At 34.3% G+C, this 17161-nt stretch overlaps 1 protein-coding gene across 12 annotated transcripts in view; it reads right to left on the reverse strand.

The window, feature by feature from the left end:
- LCORL (ligand dependent nuclear receptor corepressor like) overlaps positions 1-17161 on the reverse strand; it is a 162481-nt gene that overhangs the window by 65411 nt on the left and 79909 nt on the right. The window lies entirely within an intron of this gene.

The raw sequence follows: 17161 nt of genomic DNA on the forward strand, positions 1-17161 counted from the left end.
AAGAAAAGACTTACAGGAATAAGTTTGACAAAACATAAACAGAAATACATCCTGTGTTCATGAACTGGAAGACTTAATATTGTTACATGATAAGAACTCCCCAAATTGATCAATAAATTCAACACAATCCCTATCAAAACCCTAGCTGGCATTTTTTTTTTTTTGCGGTACGCAGGCCTCTCACTGTTGCGGCCTCTCCCATTGCGGAGCACCGGCTCCGGACGCACAGGCTCAGCAGCCACGGCTCATGGGCCCAGCCGCTCTGCAGCATGTGGGACCCTCCCGGACTGGGGCACAAACCCGCATTCCCTGCATCGGCAGGCGGACCCCCAACCACTGCGCCACCAGGGAAGCCCCTAGCTGGCATTTTTGTATAAACTGACAAGGTGATTCTAAAAAGCATACTGAAATGCAAGGAATCCAGAATAGCCAAAATAATCTTGAAAAAGAACTAAACTGGAGGATTAGCAATTCCTGATTTCAAAACTTACTATAAAGTATAATAATCAAGCCTAGGTGTTAATGTCCTAAGGACAGACATATAGATTAATAGAGTAGAACTGAGCCCCAAGATAAACCATTAATCTATTTTTGATAAGAGTACCAAGACAATTCAGTGGGGGAAATCATTGTCTTTTCAACAAACTATGCTAGGACCACTGGATATTTACATGCAAAATAATGAAACTGGACCTCCACCTCATACCATATAGAATAATTAACTCAAAATGCATCAATGACCTAAATGTAGGAGCTAAAACTATAAAAATCTGAAAGAAAACATACATGTAAATCTTCATGACCTTAGATTAAGGCAATGATTCCTTAGATTCGACACTAAAACACAAGCAACAAGAGAAAAAAATAGATATAATGAACTTGATTAAAATTTAAAACTTTTGTACTTCAAAGGACACTAAGTGAAGAGAGTCCACAGAATAGGAGTAAATATTTACAAATCACATGTCTGATAAGGGTCTACTGTCCAAGTATATAAAGAACTCTTATAACCCAACAATAAAAAGACAAATGCCCAAATAAAAAAACAGCAAATGATTTGAGTAGACATTTCTCCAAAGAAGATATTACTAATGACCAGTAAGCACATGACAAGTTGATTAACATCATTAGTCTTTAGGGAAATGCAAATCAAAAGCACAATGAGATACCATTTCACACCTTGAAGGAGAATTATAATAAAAAGTGCAGATAACAAGTGCGAGTGAGAATGTGGAGAAATCTGAGTCCTCATACACGGTAGGTGGGAATGTAAAATGGTGCAGCCATTTTGGAAAATAATTCTGAAAACACATTAAAAAATGTAAACACAGAATTACCACATGACCCAGCAAATTCCACCCCTAAGTATATAACTACGAAAACTGAAAACATATGTTCAATCAAAAGTATGTATGAATGTTCACAGCAGCATTATTCACAACAGCCAAAAAGTAGAAACAACCCAAATGAATGTCAACTGGTGAAGGTATAAATAAAATGTGGTATATCCATACAATAATTATTCAATCATAAAAAGAAATGAACTGATGCATGTTATAACAAGAATGAACCTCAAAAACATGCTAAATGAAGGCTGCACATAGTGCAATTTCATTTATATGAAATGTTTAAAACAGGCAAATCTACAAAGAGAGAAATCTATTAGATTAGTGGTTGCCAAAGCCTGGAGAAGAGTAAGAGAATGATGAGTGAGTGTTCATCTAGTAATGGGTTACTTTTTCAGGGTGAAGAAAATGTTCTGGAATCAGACAGCGGTGATGGTTGCAAAACTTTGTTAATGAGTGTATTAAAAACCACTAAATTTTATACTTTAAAAAAGTGAATTTTATTGTATGTGAATTATAACTCAATTAAAAAAAATAGGAAGAAAGGATAAATTAGAAAGTGGAACTTAGAGCCCAGAGGGCAGATTCAAGAGCCATAAAGAATTTTTCCTTAAGATCTAATCAAATAACTTCCAACATCTGCCCAGCTGGATTTCAGGATTGCTATGGAACAGTGACCCCTGTGTGCACCCCATTTCGCCATTTTTGAACAAGAGTGTTTACAGTGGTTATCCTATGCCTATCCTAACATTGTATGTTGGGTGTGTGTGAGCAAGTAATTTGCCTTTTTACTTTTAAAGGTCTACAGATCAAGAGAAACTATATTTGAAGTGCTATACCAAAGGAACTACACTCAAGGAACTTCATTTGTATCTGAAACTGAGTTAGATAACAAGAGTGTGGTCTCTGAGATGATGTTGTAATAAGATAAGACTTTTGGAGGTCTTGGGCAGGGGTGAGTGTATTTTACATATGGGAGAGATGTGAATCACCAGAACCAACTGATTCCAACTTCCTCGTATTCACTCCTTTGTTTAGTATTCTTCCACACTCATAGGTAGCATATAATGCTACTATTTACCTAGAGAGAGAGTTGCTCTTAGGACCAATCTAAGAATATCTGTGTAGGCTGTCTCAATTATGAGACTGTCAAAGTGGATAATATTGGTCACTAATCCAACAAAAATTTTAAAGGCCAGGATGATGGTATTTTTCTTATCTTCTCTTTCTCCAAAATCCATTTCCCTTCTCTCCATGTTTGATATGTATTAACAATTAATACTTGTAGCACTTTATTTAACATGAAGACTTCTGACACACATTGGTATCATTTAATGACAAATATCATATTAGTACAGATAAAGATATAACGAAAGGTAAGAAGGAAAGTTCTACTGAACCACTTATGGTGTACAGTTGTTGCCCTTGCCTCCTATTCTTCCCCAAATATTTTTTTTCTAAAAATTTCAATCTACAGAAAAGTTGAAAGAAGAGTACAGTGTACTTCCACAAAATTTTACCTCTATAGATTCAACAACTATTGACATTTTGCGTCATTGGATTTACACATAAACTCACACACACAGGTTATTTATGGGTGAAGCATTTGAAAGTTGCAGATATCATGAAGCTTTAACTCTACTTAAGAAATAAAGAACAAGAACATTATGATACATAACTATAATGCCATCATCCCTTTCAAAAAATTTAACAAAAAAATTTTGTCCCCAACTTTCCTCATTATCTCCTTTACAACTTTTTCCTCCCCAATCTCAGGTTGCAATCTAGGATTACACATTGTATTTTTTTTTAACATCTTTATTGGAGTATAATTGCTTGACAATGGTGTGTTAGTTTCTGCTTCATAATAAAGTGAATCAGTTATACATATACATATGTCCCCATATCTCTTCCCTCTGGCGTCTCCCTCCCACACTCCCTATCCCACCGCTCTAGGTGGTCACAAAGCACCGAGCTGATCTCCCTGTGCTATGCGGCTGCTTCCCACTAGCTATCTGTTTTACATTTGGTAGTGTATATATGTCCAAGCCACTCTCTCACTTTGTCCCAGCTTACCCTTCCCCCTCCCCGTATCCTCAAGTCCATTCTCTAGTAGGTCTGCATCTTTATTCTCGTCTTGCCCCTAGGTTCTTCATGACCACTTTTTTTTTTTTTTTAGATTCCATATATATGTGTTAGCATACAGTATTTGTTTTTCTCTTTCTGACTTACTTCACAATGTATGACAGACTCTAGGCCCACCCACCTCATTACAAATAACCCAATTTTGTTTCTTTTTATGGCTGAGTAATATTCCATTGTATATATGTGCCACATCTTCTTTATCCATTCATCTGTTGATGGAAACTTAGGTTGTTTCCATGTCCTGGCTATTGTAAATAGAGCTGCAATTAACATTTTGGTACATGACTCTTTTTGAATTATGGTTTTCTCAGGGTATATGCCCAGTAGTGGGATTCCTGGGTCATATGGTAGTTCTATTTGTAGTTTTTTAAGGAAACTCCATACTGTTCTCCATAGTGGCTGTATCAATTTACATTCCCACCAACAGTGCAAGAGGGTTCCCTTTTCTCCACACCCTCTCCAGCATTAATTGTTTGTAGATTTTTTGATGGCCATTCTGACCAGTGTGAGATGATATCTCATTGTAGTTTTGATTTGCATTTCTCTAATGATTAATGATGTTGAGCATTCTTTCATGTGTTTGTCGGCAATCTGTATATCTTCTTTGGAGAAATGTCTATTTAGGTCTTCTGCCCATTTTTGGATTGGGTTGTTTGTTTTTTGATATTTAGCTGCATGAGCTGCTTGTAAATTTTGGAGATTAATCCTTTGTCAGTTGCTCCATTTGCAGATATTTTCTCCCATTCTGAGGGTTGTCTTTTCATCTTGTTTATGGTTTCCTTTGCTGTGCAAAAACTTTTAAGTTTCATTAGGTCCCATTTGTTTATTTTTGTTTTTATTTCCATTTCTCTAGGAGGTGGGTCAAAAAGGATCTTGGTGTGATTGATGTCATGGAGTGTTCTGCCTATGTTTTCCTCTAGGAGTTTGATAGTGTCTGGCCTTACATTTAGGTCTTTAATCCATTTTGAGTTTATTTTTGTGTATGGTGTTAGGGAGTGTTCTGATTTCATTCTTTTACATGTAGTTGTCCAGTTCTCCCACCACCACTGTTCTCACACACTCGTACCAGATTTCTATGCAGGTTCTTGTAAGTAACTCTCGATGTTACATCAAACATTATAATGGCACACTGAGCTTGGATATAATAGCCATCTCTCAGTCCACCAAATTTCTCCTGACTAGCTGTATCCCATACATTGAACTGAATAGGTCCTTTGCTGGTATGGAACACAAGGGGATGGACCTCAACACCCAAGGTAGCTACATACTTCTTCTCAAATTCACCAGTCGGATGACGTTTCACAAATGTAGTTTTACCAGTACCACCATCACCAACGAATACAAGTTTGAACTGAACTTGGGGTTCTCCTTGGGCAGCCATTGTTATGTTACTCCTCCCGGCTGCCTCCCGCTGTTGCCACTGGCATGTCCCGATCCCCGGCCCCGCAACCCCTGCCCTGGCCCCCTCCTTACTTATTTTAGATCCCCTTTACTGATCTAGGACTGAAAGTAACATGTTAATACACCTGAGGTGTTTGTTCTTTACTCTGAATTCTCTCAAGTTTCTGCTTTATGAAGTTCACTGCTATATTACTTGACACAGATATTAATAAATACTATTTATGAGTTAAGGCCCTTAACAAAGTTTTTTGTCCTCAAGACAATCAATGTAATTTGGTATGCAAGAGAAATATTTTGAGTACTTCACATTTAATTGTACAGAATATTTTTTAAAATGTCTAACCCAAGGGTTAAATTTTCATAAATTAAAACAATTTTATTCCTTCATCAGGGGCTTCTTAAGTGTAATAGCCCTTTTTTTTACTACAATGTGTGCGGTGCTGAAGAACACAAGGACTACTAGGTATAGTTTAGTGCCACTGGTTTGACTCATGCTAGGGTACCAGTAATCTTAACCAACATTGCTCTTGCACCATCAGTTTTAAGGTCAACACAGCAAAAGTGGCAAATAACATCTTAGAATCATATTTTATAAAGTTTTGACCTTGCACATTCCTTCAATGAGTCTTAGAGACCCAAGAGTTCCATGTATCACTCTTGGAGAACCACCAAACTTAGTATATTTTTAACCCATAATAAATAGTACACTGGAAGGCAATATAGAAGAATGGTTGGAAATACATCATTGTAGTCAGATACACCTGGAATCAAATTTCAGCTCTGCTGATTACAGGCTGTATAACGTTGTGTAAGTTACTTTATAAGCCATAATCTCTTCATCTGTAAAGCAGTTTTACTAGTAGTGTCTAAAGGAGTTGCTTCAAGGATTAAATGAACTAATGTATAGAGAGTGCTTACCCAGTGCTTATCACATAGTCCTCAAAAAGCAGTAGCCTAATTACATAATTTTTATATAATGCAACTATTTTCTAACAATCCCTATCAGGGGAAAAAAATTAAAGACAATAATTTGGGAAATCTCCCTAGACCAAAAACTTTAAAAATGAGCAAAATACTTGAAGCATTAAATTCCTAGAATTTTAGGATGTAAAATTTCGGATACCAGCAAATTTTGACATTTTCACTTTAATAGCCTTTTTAAAAAAAATTGTTTTAACTTTATCTTTTCTATTTTATCTTTGCATATTATTTCACCAGTTTTGTTGATATCTTGTCTGCCTTTCTCCTAATTATTTAGGGTTACTTTATTTTATTTTGTATTTTATTTATTTATTTTTGGCTGCGTTGGGTCTTCATTGCTGCGCGTGGGCTTTCTCTAGTTGCGGTGAGCAGGCGTTACTCTTTGTTGCGGTGCGCAGGCTTCTTATCGTGGTGGATTCTCTTGTTGTGGAGCACAGGCTCCAGGTGCACAGGCTTCAGTAGTTGCAACTCACGGGCTCAGTAGTTGTGGTTTGCGGGCTCTAGAGCGCAGGCTCAGTAGTTGTGGCACACGGGCTTAGTTACTCCGCAGCATGTGGGATCTTTCCAGACCAGGGTTCGAACCTGTGCCCCCTGCAACGGCAGGCGGATTCTTAACCACTGCACCACCAAGGAAGTCCCTTAGGGTTACTTAAAAAAAAAAAAAACTCCTTCACTTAGATGCTCCGCTGACTTAGTAAATTTCCAATCTTTTGCTAAAAATATAAAAATTTAAGGCTATATATCTCCTTCTATCAAATCCTATAAGTCTTATAAGCTTTAAAATATATTTTAATATTATTTAGTGCCAAGTATATTCTGATAGCCATTAGGATTCCTTCTTTATCCCATAAATTACTTAGAAATATCGTATTTCCATATGCACAAACTTATTCCATTAAAGTTGTCTTTTTTGTTACTGACTGCCATCTTAACTGAACTGTATCAAGAAATATGGTCTGTGTGATATCAGTTTTTACTTGTTGATAACTTCTTAATGGCACAAAATGCAGTCAGCTTTTATAAAATTTTGAGTATGCTTGAAAAAATGTTTACAAGGTTTCAAAATTTGCAATGATTGGGTTTGGGGCTCTATGTATGTCCATAACCTCAAACTTATTAAAACTATGTTGTTCAAATCTTCTTTCTTCTCATTAACATTAGGTCTGTTGGACTTAACAAGATCTTAAACTCCCTGTCTATGATGTTCTCCTTGTACTTTTGATAATTTTTGCATCATATTTTCAGGCTGTGCTATTCTGACACACATATTCACAACTGTCATGGTTTTCTGGTGAAACAGTACCTTTTATCATGATATAAAAATCCATTTAATTTTTAATATTTCTGTCTTCATAAGTCATTATGCTTGATGTTATACATTGTTATGCATATTTGGTCAGGCTTTTACTAGTGTGTATTTTTTCCAGCCTTTCACATTTTCAAGGAGTCTTTTATAAAGAACATATAGGTGGATTTGAATTTTTAATCTATCTAATAATCGATGTCTTAATTGGAGAACTCGTACTACATCTATTTAAATAACTAATATTTCTATTTATTCCTATTTTTTTGCTTTTATAGGTCCCAATTTTTCTTTTGAAAAAAATTTTCCATGTATTTTGCCTCTTCTACTGGTTTGAAACTAGTATCTCTAGGCTATTCTTTCATTACTTAGCCCCCAAAATTTCAGATGCGTTATTTTTCCTTGTCAAGGAAAGTCTGAAGTTAATAAATATATTTGCTCTACTAAAAAGGGCTGTACAATGCTTTAATTCCACTCATACCACTCTAGGCTTACATGCTCTTGTTTTCAGGTATTAACAGGATTTATTAATCCCACAAGTAGCTATTATTTTTATTATCTTAGGCAATCAGTTTTTCTTTAGATTTACTTCAATGTTTACCAGTTCGTACTTTCATTCCTCCTTGCATTTCAGACCTTCTTTTCAAGATTGTTTTATTTCTTCCTCAAGTATAACCCTCAGAGGGTTTTTTGTTTTAAGTCTATTGGAGGTAAAGTTTCTGTGTTTTTGGTTTTGTTTTTTTTTTTTGCGGTACGCAGGCCTCTCACTGTTGTGGCCTCTCCCGTTGCGGAGCACAGGCTCCGGACGTGCAGGCTCAGCGGCCATAGCTCACGGGCCTAGCTGCTCCACGGCATGTGGGATCTTCCCGGACCGGGGCATGAACTCGTGTCCCCTGCATTGGCAGGTGGACTCTCAACTACTGAGCCACCAGGGAAGTCCCTGTTTTCTGTTTTTTTAACCTGCAAACAAATTTGTTTCTTGAAAGCGCTTTTACCAGATCCTAAGTTGATAGTCACTTTCTTTTGTAGGAGTCCATTTCTGCTTAGAAAGCAGCTGTCAGTCTTATTCAACTGTAAGTAATCAGTCCTGTACTTCTGGCTGTTATCAACATTTTCTCTTGCTCTGCAGTCTTCAACTAAGTCTGATGTGAATTTATTTTCACTCATCCTGTTAGGTAACACTAGGATCCCTGAATATGATTCATGTCTTTCATAAATTCTAGAAAATTCTCTGGTAGTATCTCTTTAAATATTGCCTCTCTTAAATTCTATTTATAATCCCCACCTTAAATTCTGATTAGACACACAATACCTCATTTCACTGTATTTTTCATGTCTCTTAGCATCTTTCAAATTTTTCATTTTGTTGCTGCATTTTTTGTGACTTCTTCAACCTTCACAATTATCAATGACCCTCCCAAATGTAATTGGTTGTTTAAAACTTTCATTATGTTTTAAAATTTTCATTATTATATTTTTCATTTTTAGACATTCTATTTGGTTATTTTTTATACATGTTGGGTAGTTTATGATAGTCTCTAGCTTTTACTCATGCTTTTAATTTTAAACTTCATATTTCTTTAAATAGATTAAAACATACTCTTTTTATATTCTTATCTTTTAATTACAAAATCCAGTCTTTGAAGGTTGGTTCTGGTTCTTTATTATTTCTGCCAACAATTATAAACTGTTTGCTTATGTGTTTTATGATTTATTTTATTTTGGGGGGAATGAATTCACTTTTTAAAGGACTTTATATTTGGGACTATTTTGAAAACAAAGATGATTAAAAAAGTTTTTTTTATTGTGGTAAAATACACATAACATAAAATTTACCATCTTAACCATTTTAAGTGTATAGTTTAGTTCAGTGGTATTATATACATTTATAATGTTGTGCAACCTTCAGCACTATCCATCTCCATAATTTTTCATCTTACAAAACTGAAACTATACCCATTAAACAATAATCTCTCATCCCCCTCCACTCACAGCAACTGCAATTCTACTTTCTGTCTCTATGATATTGACTACTCCAACTACCTCATATATAAGTGGAATCACACAGTATTTGTCATTTTGTGACTGGTTTATTTCACTCAGTGTAATATCCTCAAGGTTCCACCACATTGAAGCATATGTGAGAATTTGCTCCCTTTTAAGGGTGACTAATATTCCATTGTATATATACACTACATTTTGCTTATCCATTCTTCTGTCCATGGACAACTGGGTTGCTTCCAATGCAAGATGATTTTAAATTAAATTCTAGATTTTTGAATTAGTTTGAACTCAGATTCTTAAACCCTGTGGCAATTCGTCAATGGCTAAAAATTACCAGGGGAGATTTTCTCCTTTTAGATACAGATATATATTCTTGCTCTCTATTTTAAGTTTTGATTTTTAATCTAGGATTTTTCATTGTTTCTTTAATGAGAGTTTCATATTTCTAATCGTCTGTATTTCCAGAATCAAGAAACCAAATCTTCCTTCGTTATAAAATTCCTTGTCATTTCAAAAATAGATACTTCTTTAACAATTCATTTAAAAAACAAATTATTCATATGCCTTACGTTTAAAAGATATAATTCATGTAAACATACAGAATTATCTCTTTAGACAGTTTAAATATACTACCAATATACTAAGGTGATTTATGTTATCTACTTCTAATAACCTTTGAAGCTTAATGATGTAGTGAGGCATTTAAACTTCCTACGGGAACATTCTGAGCAGCTCTAACCCTGTGGAAAAATTTTAAGTCTAAATGTAGAATAATAAGCAAAAGAGCAAATGATTTTTCAATGTTGTCATATCTCATGAAACTTCCTGAAGATTTAGTGTTGAATTCTCATAGGAAAGGGTAGAGTTGGTTAAATCTCCACAGTAAAACACTCCTTGGGGCAGAGTTACTCATCATGACAAAAAGCAACTCTTTGCTATCTTTTTGATATGCCTTTATGTTTCAACATTAAGTAAGATCTGAAAAGCCTACGGGAACCATAAAGTAAAAATCAGATTAAGGGAAAAAAATCTATGATATGCTTTCAGAATCTTTCCTTCCTTAATAAAACTAAAAAGCAGATGATATTAGAGAACTTTCAGAATAAAGAATCCAGTATATATAGTCTATGCCTTCTTAAAAACTAAGATCACCTGGTTCTTTGAAAACGTCATTAAAATTGATAACCTCTAACCAGAATGCCAAGAAAGAGTGGCAAGACACAAGTTACAAACACAGAAATGAAAAAAAAAGCCATCACAATTGATCTCATGAATATTAAAAGGATGATAAATAAACATTATGAACAACTTCATACCCACAAATATGATAACTTACACGAAACAGACCAATTATTTGAAAGACACAATCTGGCAAAACACACACAAAGAAATACATAACATGGGTAAGCTCATATCTGTTAAAAATGAATGAATAATCACCTTTCAAAGCAGAAAGCACCAACCCAGATGGTTTCACTGGTGAATTCTACCAAGTATTAGGGAAGAAATTACACCAATACCCTACCATCTCTTCCAGAGAATAGAAGAGGTGGGAGTACTTACCAATTCATTCTAAGGTCAGCATTATAGTAATACAAAAGAAAGATAAAGACAAAACTACAAAGCAATATCTCTCATGAAAATAAATTTTAAAATCTTGCTAAATACTAGCAAATCAAACCCAACAATGTACAAATGGAATTATACACAATGACCAAGTGGAATTTATTTCAGGTATACAAAGCAGATTCAACATTTGAAAACCAATTAATGTAATCGAGCACATCAACAGGCTAAGAAGAAAAATCATATGATCACCTCAACTGATGCAGAAAAAGCACCTGACAAAACCTAATACTCATTCATAATAAAAACTCAGCAAACCAGGAACAGAGGAGAACTTCTTCAACTTGATAAATAACATCTACAAAAACCTACAACATCATACTTAATGGTGAAAAACTAGATATTTTCCCCCTAACATCATGAACAAGGTAAGGATATCCCATCTTATCACACCTATTCAGCATCATGATGGAAGCTCTAGGTAACATAATAAAAAGCTCTAGGTAACAAGAAAAAACAACAAGAAGTACACATTCGGGGAATAAAGAAATAAAACTGTCTTTGTTCACAGATAACATGATTGTCTACATGAAAGACTCAACAAAAAAATTCCTGGATATGAATACAGTGAGAAGTTTGACAAAGAGTTGCAAGATATAAAGAAGAACCAAACAGAGATGAAGAATATAATTTAACTGAAATGAAAATTACACTACTAGAAGAAATCAACAGTACATTAATGATACAAAGAGACAGATTAGTGAGCTGGAAGACAAAAGCAGTGGAAATCACTGAAGCTGAACAGAAAAAAGAAAAGAAATGAGAGCAGTTTAAAAGACCCCTGGGACAACATCAAGCGGACGTACAGTCCCACTAGAGGGGTCCCAGAGGAGATGAGAGAGAAAAAGGGGCAGAAGACATAATAGCTAAAAAATTAATTAATATGGGAAAGGTCCAGGAAGTACAGAGAGTCCCATACAGGATCAACCCAAAGAGGACCACACCAAGACACATTGTAATTATAATGGCAAAAATTAAAAATAAAGAGAATATTAAAAGCAGCAAGGGAAAATCAACAAATTACATAAGGGAACATTCATTCAGCTACCAGCTGACTTTTCAGCAGAAACTCTGCAGGCCAGAAGGGAGTGGCATGATATATTTAGAGTAATGAAAGGGAAAAACCTACAACCAAGAATACTCTACACAGCAAGGCTTTCATTCAGATTTGATGGAGAGATTAAAAGTTTTAGAGATAAACAAAAGCTAAGAGCTCAGCTTCACCAAATCAGCTTTATAAGAAATGTTAAAGGCACTTGTCTAAGTGAAAAAGAGGCCACAACTGGAAACATGAAAATTATGAAAGGAAAATCTCACTAGTAAAGGCAAATATACAGTAAAAGTAGTAAATCAGCCATGTACAAAGCTAGTAGGAAGGTTAAAAGACAAAAGTAGTAAAATCATCTATATCCTTAATTAGTAATTAAGGGTACACAAACAGAAAGATGTAAAATATGATTCAAAAACTAACCATGGGGGGAGGGGAGTAAAAATACTGGGGTATTAAAAATGAGTTTGAAATTAAGAGATCAGCAACTTAAATAATACACACACACACACACACACACACACACACAAAACACACACACACACACACCCCTACCTCATGGTAATCACAAATCAAAATAGATACACAGACGAAAAAGAGAAAGGAATCCAAACATAACACTAAAGACAGTCATCACATCACAAAGAAGAGAAAAAAAGGAACAAAAAAGAACTATAAAACCAACCCCAAAACAGCTAACAAAATGGCAATAAATATACTTATCAATAATTACTTGACACACTGACTGAAAGTGAGAGGATGGAAAAAGGTATTCCATGAAAATAGAAATCAAAAGAAAGCTGGAGCAGCAATACTTGTATCAGACAAAATAGATTTTTAAAACAAAGACTGTAGCAAGAGACAAAGAAGGACATCACACAATAATCAATGGATCAATCCAAGGAGATATAACAATTATAAACATATATGCACCCAACAGAGGAACAACTAAATACATAAAGCAAATATTAACAGTCCTAAAGGGAGAAATTGACAGTAACAGTAGGGACTTTAACACCCCACTTACATCAATAGACAGATCATCCAGACAGAGAATCAACAAGGAAACTGGTCTTAAATGACACATTAGATCAAGTGAACTTAATAGATATATATAGAACATCCCATCCAAAAGCAACAATATATACTCTTTTCAAGTGCACATGGCACATTCTGCAGGATAGATCACATGCTAGGCCACAAAACAAACCTTGGTAAATAAGAAAACTGATATCATATCAAACATCTTTTCCAACCACAATGTTATGACACTAGAAGTCAACTACAAGAAAAAAAACTGCGAGAAACACAAACATGTGGAAGCTAAACAATGTGCTAGTAAACAACCAATGAATCACCGAAGAAATCAAAGAACAACAAAAAAATACAGAGACAAATGAAAACGAAAACACAATGATCCAAAATCTATGGGATGCAGCAAAAGCAATTCTAAGAGGGAAGTACGTGATACAAGTGTAACTCAGGAACCAAGAAAAAAGAATCTCAAATAACAACCTAACCTCACATCTAAAGGAACCAGAAAAAGGAGAACAAACAAGTCCTATAAACAGAAGACAAGAAATCGTAAAGATGAGAGCAGAAATAAATGAAATAGAAGCTTAAAAAGCAATAGAAAAGATCAGTGAAAATAAGAGCAGGTTCTTTGAAAAAATAAACAAAATTGATAAACCTTTACTCAGACACATAAGAAAAAAAGAGAGCAGGCCCAAATCAATAAAATCAGAACTGAAAAAGGAGAAGTAATAACCAACACCACAGAAGTACAAAGGATCGTAACAGATGAAAAACTATATGCCAGTAAAATGGACAACCTAGAAGAAATGGACAAACTCATAGAAATGTACAGTCTCCCTATACTGAACCGGGAAGAAACAGAAAATATGAACAGACCAGTAATGAAATTGGATCAGTAATAAAAAAAAACTTCCAACAATGCTGTACATAGCAGCAACAATGCTGTTTAATAGCCAAGATCTGGAAGTCACCCAAGTATCCACCGACAGATGAGTGGATAAATAAGATGTGGTATATATATGTATATATATATACAATGGAATACATTCAGTCATAAAAGAAGAATGAAATTTTGCTACTTCCGACAATGTGGGTGGACCTGGAAGGTATTATGCTTAGCGAAATGAGACAGAGAGAAATACTGTACGCTATTACTTATATGTCAAATCTAAAAAATAAAACAAATGAATGAATATAACAAATCAGAAACAGACTCACAAATATAGAGAACAAACTAGTGATTATTAATGGGGAGAGGGAAGGGGGTGGGGCAGGGTAGGGATTAAGAGGTACAAACTACTATGTATGAAATAAATAAGCTACAATGATATATTGTTCAATGTAGGGAATATAGCCAATATGTTTTAAGTTGAAATGGAGTATAATCTATAAAAATTTTGCATCATTATGTTGTATACCTGAAACTAATACAGTATTATAAATCAACTACACCTCAATAAAAATAAAAGAAAAAAGTCTATTAGGGTGAACATAAGATTATTCTCATTTTAACTTATTGATTTGAGGAATCAAGGCAATAATAAGGTTACTAGGTCATGGATTATTATTTAGATTATTATTCTTTCAGTATACTTTTGGATTCAAAAGATTAATACAGCATTTAGAACTGTTGTCTATATATTCATTACAGGATGATAATTTTTCAGATTTTGAACCAGTTACTTTTATTCTGAAAATGCACTGACAATGTTCATATTATTCTGTACTCTAAAAAAAAAAAATTACATATAACATTGTTTGGAAAAATTAAAAAAAAAAAATCCTGGAACTAATAATAGCAAGGTTGCAGGATACAAGGTGAATATACAAAAGTCAATTATCTTCCTATACACCACCAATGAACAAGTGGAATTTGAAACATAATGCAATTTACATTAGCACCCTTTTAATGAAGTACTTAGGTATAAAGCTAAGAAAATATATACAAGATCTATATAAGGAAAACCACAAACAGATGAAAGAAATCAAAGAACTGAATAAATGGAGAGACATCCTATGTTCACAGATAGAAACTCAGTATTGTTAAGATGTCAGTTCTTCCCAACTTTATAGTTTCAATGTAATCCTTATCAAAATCCCACAATACTTTGTGGGTATTGACAAACTGATTCTTAAGTTTATATAGAAAGGCTAAGGACACAGATTAGCGAACACAATAGCAAAAAAGAGCCATATTGGAAAACTGATACTACCAACCTCAAGACTTATTATATAAAGCTACAGTAATCAAGACAGTATGATAATGAGCTCAAACAGACAAACAGATCAGTGAAACAGAACAGAGCGCCCAGAAATAGACCCACACAAACAAGAGTCAACTGATCTTTGATAAAGGAGCAAAAGTAATCAAATGGAGAAAGGACTGTCTCCAAGAAATGATGGTGGAACAACCAAACAACCACATGCAAAGAAAGAACCTAGACAAAGACCTTGTATTTTTCACAAAAATGAACTCAAAATAGGTCATACACCTAAATGTAAAACACAAAACTATAAAACCATAAGAAGGCAACACAGGAAAAACTCTTGGTGTCTTTGGGTTTGGCAGACTTTTTAGATAAAACAACAAAAGCATGATGCATGAAAAAATTTGATAATGTAGACTTTTAAAATTAAAAGTTTTTAATCTGTGAAAGATTCAACTTAAGAGAATGGAAAGACAAGCCACAGACTGAGAGAAAATATTTACAAAACACTTACCTGATAAAGGGCTTTTATGTCCAAAATATATAAACTCAACAATGAGAAAATGAAACACTGATTAAAAAATGGGCAAAAGATCTGAACAGATTATCTCACCCAAGAAGATACGCAGATAGCAAATAAGTATATAAAAAGAACTGTAAATTAAAGAACTACAAATTAAAACAATAAGAAGATACCACCACACACCTATTAGAATGTCTAAAATCCAAAACACTGACAACAGCAAATGCTGGTGAGGATGTGGAGCAAAAGGAATTCTCATTCATTCCAGATGGAAATGCAAATTGGTACAGCCACACTGGAAGACAGTTTGGCAGTTTCTTAACAAAGCTAAAGTCTTACCACAGGATCTAGGAATTGCACTCCTAGGTATTTACCCAAATGAGCTGAAAACTTATGTCTGCATATAAACTAGTGAATGTTTATAGCAGCTTTATTTATAATTGTTAAAAATTGGAAGCAAACAAAATGTCCTTCAACAGGTTAATAGATAAACAAAACTGTGGTATATCCACAGCATGGAACATCATTCAGTAATAAAAAGAAATGAGCTATCTACCAAGCTACAAAAAGACAAAGAGGAACTTTAAATGCACATTACTAAGTGAAAGAAGCCAATCTAAAAAGGCTATATACTGTATGATTCCAACTATATGACATTCGGGAAAAGGCAAAACTATGGAGACAGTGTTTGACACAAGTTGGGGCATGGGGTAGAAGGATGAATAAGTGGAGTACAGAGGATTTTCACAGTAGTGAAACTACTGTGTATAACACTGTAATGGTGGATACATGAAATTGTACCTTTATTAAAACCCACACGACTGTACAGCATACAAAAAGTGAACCTAATGTAAACTATGGGCCTTATTTAATAATAATTTGTCAACACTGATTCATCAATTGTAACAAATGTACAACCAGCAATGAAGGATGCTGATAATAGGAGAAACTGAGTGGGGAAAGTATATGGGAACACTCTGTACTTTCTGTTCAACTTTTCTGTAAACCCAAAACTGCTCCTAAAAAATGAAGTTTATTAATTTACCAAACAAAACAAAAAATTGATTAAGTAAAAAATCCATTTGATTTCACGTACTTTTCTTCCTGTAAAAAAAACTATTCAGTAGGTGGCACCAGAGACCCTTTAGAATAAGGAATTACAGCCGTACTATTCATAATGCTTAGTTTTGATGCTGATACATGCGTTGAGATTGTATTTATTCTCTAATGAATAATATGATTGATGCTCTTGAAAAAGTGTGTTATAGACAACTAAATTTAGATGCAAATTTTATTATTCCATAAGTAGGTAAATAATCATGATAATCTAGGAATGCAGATCTGATGAATTATGGAACAACAGTAATCTTACACTATGGGTAAATAAAAAGGTGCTATATTAAGCCATTTAAAAAACAAATTCCAACTCACATTTTGACAACTACATAGCACATCCATTTGACACTTCTTGACTACTAGTGAGCAAGTATCTCATTAATAAATTGTTTGTCTCCACAGACTAAAAGCAGTCACTAAATGTGG

Source organism: Phocoena sinus, chromosome 5 (genome assembly GCF_008692025.1).
Source record: "Phocoena sinus isolate mPhoSin1 chromosome 5, mPhoSin1.pri, whole genome shotgun sequence".
In the NCBI taxonomy this organism is placed as follows: domain Eukaryota; kingdom Metazoa; phylum Chordata; class Mammalia; order Artiodactyla; family Phocoenidae; genus Phocoena; species Phocoena sinus.